This window comes from Bidens hawaiensis, unplaced genomic scaffold (assembly GCF_021521415.1).
Source record: "Bidens hawaiensis isolate Kalapana, Puna unplaced genomic scaffold, B.hawaiensis_p1.1 tig00040628_1, whole genome shotgun sequence".
In the NCBI taxonomy this organism is placed as follows: Eukaryota; Viridiplantae; Streptophyta; class Magnoliopsida; order Asterales; family Asteraceae; genus Bidens; species Bidens hawaiensis.
Window position 1 is genome coordinate 84,814 of NW_027497181.1, and position 10,775 is coordinate 95,588.

The 10,775-nt window shown below is 36.9% G+C and overlaps 1 pseudogene; it reads left to right on the forward strand.

Annotated features, from left to right (window-relative positions):
* The window catches only part of LOC143592243 (protochlorophyllide reductase-like), a 50,303-nt pseudogene extending 40,279 nt beyond the window's left edge, over positions 1–10,024 (forward strand).
* Positions 10,025–10,775: the final 751 nt, after the last annotated feature.

The following is a 10,775-nucleotide window of genomic DNA, read 5'->3' on the forward strand; positions in this document are numbered from 1 at the left end:
CAAAAGATCAAAGGATGATGTGAGAAAGTAAACTGTTAAACCCTTCAGGATTCACCGACAAGAATTCCTAGTTAAATAATATAATATTATGAGTTATTTATAAATTATATAACACGTAAAATGAATTTAATATTTCGATGTGATTTAAGTTACGTTTGTGATTAGAATGTTATGGATCGAACGATTTATTTCTACGGCTATTATTATTGCAAAAATCAATATTATTGTTCATCTTTTAACTAAAAGAATCATTACTATTATTATTTATAAAATCACCTTTTATACTAAATATAATAAATATATAATCAACTTAATAAATAATTAGTTTAATTAAATAAATATGAGTTGAGAGATATACTATATTAACAAATGTTTGTATAATTAATTATAATATGTAATAATAAGATAAATATTTGCGTAGATAATTAAAACATGTAATATGTATATATAATAATATCAAAATAATTATAATACAAACGTTTAAGTGATTAATTATCATAATAAAATATGTATATTGGAACCTTTAACGAAATTGGTTTTATTACAAGTGGAAAATATATTTTAACACATTTAATGCGTGTGTTTAAAAAAATATATACATATATAATATGCACACACACACATACACACACACACATATATATATATATATATCCGAAAGCTTGTAACGAGATTAACTGACAAGAAACGTTAACTTGATGATGTCGGTTCAATAAAAAATTGTTTATTTTGTATTTAATATTAATTATAATAATTTATAGAACATTTAAACACTTAAAACAATTAACAAAAATAAAATTAGCAAAAACGAGGCTGGGGAGGTTCGAACCTACGCTTCCAGATGGCTCAAAGCCTTGAACACACACACACACACACAGCCCAACCAACTGACAGCCCCACCAACTGAGCCGGTGTGTCAGTTGGTTAACAAGTGAGAACAAAATATTATATACAAACGCTGATAAAACCCCAATTGGCTTATGAATCCTAGAATTACAATTGGTTTAATTGGTTAATGTTTGGACTAATTGTTATGGGTTAATGATCGTGGATTGAGAACGAACCAGGATCATATTTCAATCACCTTATATGATGATGAATTGATGGTCAAAAGAAACGAAACAGGGCCGGCTAGAACACAAACAAAAACTGATATTGATAGGCTGTTATAATGCAATTACTCCTAGGGTTAGCTTTGCGAGGTCACGGGGAAGATGTTGACGAGTTTAATTAGATTATTATAACTTCTATATGGTATAATTCCCATTTGATAGAGACGGTTTGTATTTTAGTGTTAACGAAATCATTTAATGATTGTTTTCTACAATTAGAACGTCGGTGGAGCTTGATTAAGCATCTTGAATGATTTGATATGATAAATTCCAAGTATTACGCGAAGATTTAGGTTCAAGAAATCAAACGGGTTTCGGGTTACGGGTTTGGATATGAGATATAATATAATATACAAGCAGAATTGCAAAAAGGCCCATAAACTTTAGATGTGGATACAAAGGGGGTTAAAACCTAAGTTTAGGGTAAATTTGGTATATATCTCAAAGTTATATTTGATAATTAATTAAATATAATAAACAATAATAATAACACGATAAATACGATATTTTATTGATAAAATTACTCGAACATAGAAACGTGTCAGGTAACGACTAAGAAAGTAATAAATGAAATATCCGAGTTGTTACCCCCAATGTACGGTCATAGGGGCATGCATATACATGCAAATATGTTGTACAACATAACTTATGTCCGAACGATTAAAAGTAAGGTATTGAATTGCCCCGTCCATGCTTTTGTAATGAGTCGAATCATCAAAAAGTGTATCCGATGACACGCTTAACTTACCATCGGTGTCAACTGGGGGTGGCTACGGATTTACAAGTTTGCATGCCAGCCCGTTTGATTATATCATTATCATAAGAAGTCTGTAAAAGGAACATAGTATCTTCCTTACCCGTTAAAGATATCCCAAGGGAATTATAACACCCACTTTGTCGACACCCCAATGTTAGGACATAGTTCGTAAGCCATTGGTACCAGGCGGCTATAACCCATAAAGAGATTTTTTAAGTTTGAAAGTATGATCCGGGTAAAAAGAGTGACGAAACCCCATTGGTTGGTAGATATAGACCGTTTCATTTAGCTTCCCGTGTAGAAAAGCATTGGTAACAAAAAGTTGATGAACGGGCCACGATCGAGCTAATGCGATCAATAAAACTGTCCGTATCGTAGCCGACTTAACAACCGGACTGAATGTTTCTCTAGAATCTATGCCAACCTGTTGCTACCGATTATCACAAACCAATCTAGGTTTATAACGTTCCAGAGTGCCATTAGAATTAAATTTATTTTTAAAAAACCACATACAACGAATTACATTCATTTGTTGGTGACAAGGCCACAATTCCCATGTCTCTTTTTTAAATAAGGCATTAAACTCGTTAGACATGGCGGCGTGCCATTCCGGTATGGAAAAGGCATGAGCGAGGTTTTAGGGAATTGGAGTAATAGTAGTGGTGGAAAGATTATAGATTTTCTTTGGTTTGAGGATCCCGTCCATGGCACGAGTGAACATAGTACAAGTCGAGGTTTGCTTAGGTTGTATGTTTTGAGTGTGTACAGTGGGAAGTGGTGGGTTGGGAAGGATTAATTGGAAAATAAGGAGAGTTCATGGAGGGAGTGAATGGGTCATCCATGGACTGTGTGGGGGGTTGTGGTGGGTTGGGCCGTATGTGTGGTTGGGTAGAGGGTTGGGTCGTGAGCTTGAGTAGTTTGGGAGGGGGGGGGGGGGGGGGAGATTGAGTTTTAGGATTAGTAGTGGTTATGGAGGCATTATCTTAAGTTGTGGGGTCAGTAGGAATAATAGGAGATGTTGAAGGTGGAGCTAATTGTGTCTGAAGGGTAGGATAATGAGGATTTGATAGAAACTCGTAGGATGGTGGGGCTGTGGATGATGGTGTAGTGGTTTGTGCGAAAGGAAAATTGGTTTTGTTGAAGACGACATGCCGATAAATTATTATTTGGTTTGTGTTTAGGTTTAAGCACTTACACATACGATGATGGATTGGGTATCCAAGAAATACACATGGATAGGATTGGTGAGGTAGTTTATGAGTGCGGGTAGATGGAAGTAGAGGGTAGCAAAGGGAGCCAAAAACTCGTAGGTGAGTAGATGTTAGATGTCTATGGTAAAAGAGTTTGGGGTTTTAAAGTTATGCAATTTGCTTGGAAGAATGTTTAGAAGGTAAGTGGCGATGTCAAGAGCATGGTGCCTATATATGGGGGTAGAGAAGCATGAGCGAGGAAAGTGTAAACTATGTTATTAACTATTCTAATTTTACGTTCGGCTTTCACATTTTGGGAAGATGTGTGAGGACATGATAATCGAAAAATCATTTTAAACAAATATTTGATATATTCGATTCATTGTCGGATTGGAATGTTTTTATTTTTCTTTCAAATTGAGTTTCAATATGTAGTATGAAAGATAGAAAAACACTAGACTTTTTAGCCAATGGGATAAATCAGTGAGGTCATCGAGAAATAGTATATAGCTAGTATCGCCAGTACTAATAATCGGGGAGGTCCACAGGTCATGTGGATATTGTCAAATGTTAAAGTAATAGATGTATTCGAGGGCATAAAGGGTAATTTAATAATTTTTCCAAATACACACTATTGAAAAACTGTTTTATTTAATTTATTAAAGGAAATAACATTAAATTGTTTTAAGGAATACAATAAAGATGGCCGGGGATGACCAAACCGTTAGCCATAGTTGTTGAGAGAGAGCAACAAAGGTGGATGGTGCACTATGTTGTGTAGACTCTGGTGCATGTAGAGGATAAAGATTTCCGCTACTTTTGCATTAAAAGATAGGGAACCCGGTCTTGAAATCCTTCACAAGGGGTTAAATTCTATGGAAATCCAATTATAAATAGTGAGATGACGAATGCTAATTAAATTTTGAATTAATTAGAGGCAAGTAGAACATTGTTTAATTTAAGGGGAATGTAGGGAGGTGGTAGGTATTGAGTGCCTTGTTCGGTGACCGGAATGGTGTTACCAATGCCAACGGTGATATTATGTAAAATACCTTTATTAAAAAGAGACTGAAAATTACTTCGGATTGTTTGTCATGTAAGTGGTTGCCTCGGTATCCATGAGTGGGTTTAGCGACATAGTATAAAGTGCCTGCTCAATATTAGTTGGGGTGCAGGCTGCCATATGTGCTTGGTTGGGCCATGCGCTGAGAATACCATGTCCGAAGTTTTCATTATATGGTTTGGGCCGAGGAGAAAGTGTGGTCGGGTATGGGCAAGGTATGTTGTGCCAATTGTTTGGGTATTGTGGTGTGGGCTGAAATTGTTGATGGGCTTGTTGAGCATACCAGTTTGGAGCAAAGTCCCAATTCGGTGGATTATGGTTTCCTCAAGTACCATAATTGTTGTAGTATGCACCCCTGCCACGACCATTAATAATTCCGACCACGTGCCCGGCCACCGCGGATTCGACTACTGCATTCGCGTCCCTGATCCAACGTGTCGGACCGGTATTAGTTAGTGTGGTTGGAGGTTGTGTTGGTTTGTGTGAGGTGGTGTGTAAAGCAGATCCGGCCGTAATCGCGATGACGACTGTTTGGAGATTTTTCTGTGTTTCTTGCATCAATCGTGAGTGTGCAACATAGAATGAAGGTAGCGATTCCATATTCTGTAAAAACATACCAGAACCTTCATACTGTTCATTAAGACATGTGATGACTTGAATTACAAGAGCCTCATCTTCAACTGGAGCATCAACTCTTGCGAGTTGGTCTGCTATGACTTTCAACTCTTGAAAATAAGAGTTCATGTTTGGGAATTTTTCAAGGCGGGTTTTAGTGAACCTATTCTTAAGATGAATCGCCTGAGAGGATTTGTTGTCAGTGAACATGTCTGCAACAGCTTTCCAAGCAGTGAAGGCCGTCGTGTTTTTCTTCTATATGGTGCTTAGATGGTCTATTGAAATAGTACCATAAATCAATTGAGGGACTATGGAATTAAGTTTTCGCATGAATCAGTGGTAGTTGGAGGAGCAGCGTTAGGGTTAGCCATATCGTTTCAAGAAGAGGAGGTTCGAACCGATGGTGTGGCGGAGGGAAGGTGGTCATAGACCAAGTATGCATTGCAATGAATGATGAATAACTTAGACAAGGTGGTATATTGAGCAGATTACATCTCTAGGGTTATGAAAATGAAGTTTTTGATGTTGGTGACGGTTATAGCCGGATGAAGTTTGGAGTCCATGTTGGATAATAAGAGATGTAGATAGAACATGAGTGAACCAGGATCAGTGTTAGGGTGAAAGCCGTGAGAGAGAAGGGATGGGGGTAGGGTTTTACGGTGATACCATGATAGATTTTGAGAGAAATATTTTCTGGCTCAAATCATTTCCTTCTCACTAATCTCCATATATAATACAAATTACAAACTTGTCACGCAAGATACAATCTTCTAGAAATGGATAATGATCATCATAGTAATGGAAACAAATACATGCGATATATATGTCTATTAGTCATCCCTTGAACCAAGTTCCCTCCCTGGGATTAAATCTAGACTAGGGATGAACTCGGAATGGTACTGGTCCTGAAAATCCCGATCCTGAAATTCGAAAATATTTGGTACGGGTACCGGTACCAAAATGTTAGGTATGGTACCGGTATTTCGTGTAAAATTCTTGGAATACTGATACCATACCGATATTAAATACTCAAAATTTGGTACCGAAGGTACCAAATTGGGTTACCCTACCGGTACCGAAAATGCTCAACCCTAATATAGACAATCCCAAAGCTCATGCAACTCATCTGTAGTAGACGGATCTTGGATCCATGCCCAATTCCATCCATTTCTTGATGACCCCTCAAACATCCTATCGCGAACCGTTGACCCTTTGGCTCTCTAAAGGTTGAAGAGTGCTGGAAATTTCCAGCAAAGAGGAGTATCTACGATCCACCTATCCAACCAGAAACGAGTATTTCGTCACGTTTGACTGTGCTTTTCATTAACACGTTTAACGCCATAACATATCTACTGAAGAGACCTTTTATTTTTGCAATGTTATTCCAAACTCCGGTTATTATTAGTTTTGATGGAATCGGTTTAATGCTACGAACATTAATACTATATTATTCTTAATTTTATTTCAAAAACTTATGTTAGAAAAATTATCAAAAAAATTAGACAACAAACCATGATTTGCTATCAAAACGGCAACGTGGACACGCTTCACTTAAACTGCTTTTGCTTTCAGTCATCTGTTGATCACTCAACGAACAAAGTCTTTGTTAGGCCAATTCGTGCACAAACAGCAATCACGGTTCCATCGGTCAACGATGTCGCACCGGCTGGCAAGAAAACGTTAAGAAAAGGAAATGTGGTTATTATGTGTGTTGCGCGGTCTGGGTCTAGCCACAACGAAGGCTTTAGCCGACACCAGAAAATGGCACATAATAATTACTTGTAGAAACTTTATGAAAGCCGAAAAGGTGGCTATCCACCTTGACCTTTCCAGTCTCGAAAGTGTTCGATAATTTGTTGACACATTTAGACGTTCGGGTCGACCACTTGATGCACTTGTGTGCAATGTCACGGTGTATCTGCCTACGGCTAAGGAGCCTACTTACACAGCAGAAGGATTTGAACTAATTAGTCTTGGGACTAACCATCTTGGATATTTTTACTCGATAGGTTGCTGCTTGATGACCTTAAGAAATCGGATTACCCGCAAAAACGACTCATCATTGTTGACTCTATAACAGGTACCACTTCTTACAAATTCCCAACCCCGTAGGTAAAATATGTGTTCATAATACCAAAAAGTTCAAAATAACTGAAAATTGTTGTGATGAATAGTATTTTCTATTATGTACATAAAATCTTAATTAATGTGTTTGTGTTTTTTCTTAAGAATTAACGTTCACCTAAATATATGTAGGTTATGTATATATGTATAAGATAACTAACATGATTTGTAGATGTGTGTAAGATCGACTAATAAATGAAATTTGCACATACCCTTTTGTTTTTTTAGCAGTGATATATTAACTATTATTAAGTATAGTATTTCAACAATTTTCATATATTTTGCTAACTAAAAAAAATTGTTTTTCCGGTTTTCAAAAAAACATTGTTCCGACTAAAACATCTCATGTATATGAATATATTATTGAATTTATATATTTACTTAATAGTTATGTGACCTCAACGTCACATGTTCAAGCCGTGAAAACAGCTTCTTGCATCAAGCCCAAGTGGGCCAACCACCCCTGAAATGTGTGGAAGCCTTGTATAGGGGGTGGCCCAAAGGAGGGGCCGTGGGCGCCCGGTTGGGGCACATATTTCTAGGGGAACAAAAATTTTAAAAGTTTTCTGATATTATATATTTATACTTTTAGTAGTAAAGCCATGTATTCAACATAGTAATTTACCGAGTTTCAGTTACTTTTATTTGTGGATGGTTAACGGTAGCCTTCTCTAAATCAATACTATGATTTTGCTAATTTTGATGTTTATTGATAACTTTAATTGTTGTTTTAAAAAAATAATTTACATTATTTAGTTAGTGCTGGCCTAAGGTGCATAGGTTTTTCCGGCTCAGCAGGGTACGTGAATTCTCAGGGCCGCTACTGACCTTGTGCACCGGGCTTGCCGTTTACTTAATAGCTATGTGTTTATCATCTCTCTCAGTAGGAAGAGTTTCTTACAATTTATTCAATATGCATCAATATTGTTTTGATTTTCTGTTTAATTATATCACTCACAAGGTGTTTGGCATTAAATTTTGAAATAAAAAAATGTTCTTATGATTGTGTTATGGTCGGGTCTAAATTAGGAAACACAAACACATTGGCTGGGAATGTGCCACCAAAAGGCTATCTTGGGGGACCTGAGAGAGCTAGCCGGTGGGTCAAAGGGGCCAACCAGTTCTAACACGATTGACGGAAGCGAGTTTGATGGTGCTAAGGCCTACAAAGATAGAAAAGTGTGCAATATGCTGACGATGCAAGAGTTCCATAGAAGGTACCATGAAGAATCTGGATTTACCTTTTCGTCCATGTACCCTGGTTGTATTACCACCACGGGCCTTTGCTAGGGAAAACACCCCATTGTTTAGAGTCTTGTTTCCGCCATTCCAAAAGTACACCACGAAAGGTTATGTGTCGGAATAGGAAGCCAGAAAAATCCTAGCTCAGGTTAGACGTTAATGTACAAATTTTAAAGGGTTGTGCTAACAGTGGTTGTTTTTTAAAACAAATAAAAAATTGCAGGTTTAATATGAAAAAGGTGGTTTCTTGGTCTTTGTTAACGGAGGAAATGGAATTTAAGTGTCTAGCCATCTCAGATGTGTCGATTGGATTCATCTCTCATAGTGGTAATCCATGTAAGCAACAACGTGTAAGTTTGTGGTGACAAAATCAACCATCAGAGATGATTGGATCGAACTTTATTTCCTTACACACCATTCTACCACGTGGCAACACAAGATGAGACCAACCATTTTAGATAGATGGATTTTGAACTCACATTTCTAATCATGGCAAGCTCACGGCACACTATTTTGAACCCATAAACCCCATAAAAATATTAACATCTTTTAATGTCGTTGTTGCTTCACAAAATGGTAGGTGAAATGTGTGGGTTTCAAAACACCATCTTTCCACCAGAGCCGTGATTAACCCACGATCAAGAAGACTATAATTACAATATATTATTCCACCAAAACCGGCGAACCGCACAAGGGATAGAACTTTATCAATCATCCCATGGTTATTTAAATATGACCAAAATTTTGATCACCCGTTTTAGTAACAAGCTTGTCTCCACGACGTTCGGCATTTTGAAACAACCTAGACGCCTGATGTGATTGCTGTAAATATAAAAGATCATCAATGACTTAGGTACGTGATACATTTTTAAGTGAAAATGCAGTTTGTTAGAGGTTTTAGGAAACAAAAAAGATGAGAATGAATGCAGGGTAGCAATTTGAGAAGGACGGTACAGTTGTGAATGGAATTTATAAAAGGGGAAACCAGGATAAAATAATAAATATATAGGAAAAATTATTGGTGTTCAAAAGTTGAAGGGGTGATAGAAAAATTTCTAACCTGCATGAAAATATTAGTAGGGTGAGGGAATAAGCTAGGTGAGAATAATGTTCAGAATGTGTTATATTACATAAACCCGCATGCTTTCAAATCATATTGTCATCTTCAAAATAATATACTGGAGAGCTTGCCATATGATTGAAAATGTGAGTTTAATCTAGTCACCACAAACTTACACGTTGTGGCTTACATGGATTGCCATTAAGAGAGATAAATTCAATCCAGCTATCTCAGATGACTATACATCTAAATTCCATTTGCTCTATTATGAGTCCTAAAAACCACTTTCGTTATTCTAAACCTGCTATTTAAAAAAAATCAATCGTGTACCACTGCCTTTTAACGTATTGCACCTCTCATGTAACGTGCCACATCAACCAAATTCTTTATTGTCATACTACATCACAAAAAAAGTTGTTGATAATTATGTTGGACTTCTTTTTTCTTAGGTTGTAAGCGATTCGAGCCTAACGAAATCATTTGTGTATTGGAGCTGGAACAAGAACTTGTCTTCATTTGAAAACCAGCTCTCCCAAGAAGCCAGTGATGTGGAGAAAGCTCGGATGCTATGGGAGGCCAGTGAGAAATTAACTTATTGGTTTGGCTTAGTCAAAAGTCAAAGTCAAGCTCAAGAATAGTCTTAGTCGAAATAAAGAATGGTCAAATTGTGTGTTTCCGATATGTTGTTGCGTTGTAGGGTACAGTATGACAATGCATTATTGATTTTTCTGTATCTATATTATGCTTGTACCATGATCAGTGAGGAAGATAGCATTGAATAATTATGAGAATTTTAAGAGTAAATCAAGCATTCATGATATTAATTTGTTTCAACAACATTGTTTCTGCTTTATGTTACTAAGATGTTAAAAAAATATGGAGTTGTAGCATAATAAAACATCATTAAATATTTTTTATTTAATAAGGAAGATGGTATCAAAAGTGTTTTTGTGTATTTCGAATAAATATTACAATAGGTATGGAACATATTAAATACAAAAAGCAACCATCATTATAAAGGAAAGTGCAAAGTTGTTAGGAGTGCGTAAGGAATGTGCAGCTGTAAATAGAGGTAATTATGGGCAGCAAATCAAGGAGAAGATTATGAGAAAGTTGACCCAAGATATCCAATACTCCCTCTCAAGATGGAGCATAGGGGTCACGAATGTCCATCTTGTCAAGAAGCGTCCGAAGGTGAAGTGCTCCTAATCCCTTGGTGAATAGGTCTGCAATTTGCATTTTCGTCTCGATTTGCACTGGTGTGATCTCTTTGGACTCAACTCGCTCACGAACGAAATAACAATCCATTTCAACATGCTTGGTTCGTTCGTGGAAGACGGAATTGTTTGCGATGTAGCGAGCCGCCTGGTTGTCACAGAATTAAGGAGTAGGTTCCGTAGTATCTATTCCCAATTCCTTAAGGAGCCAACGCATCTATAAAATCTCACTTACCGTAGTGGCCATTGCTCTATATTCAGCTTCCGCGGAAGAACGGGAAACCAAACATTATTTTTTTGTTTTCCAAGATATTGGTGCACCACCAAAGAGTAGAAGATAGCCTGTCCGAGATCGCCGAGTGTAGGGACATCCGAGCCAATCAGAATCACAGTAT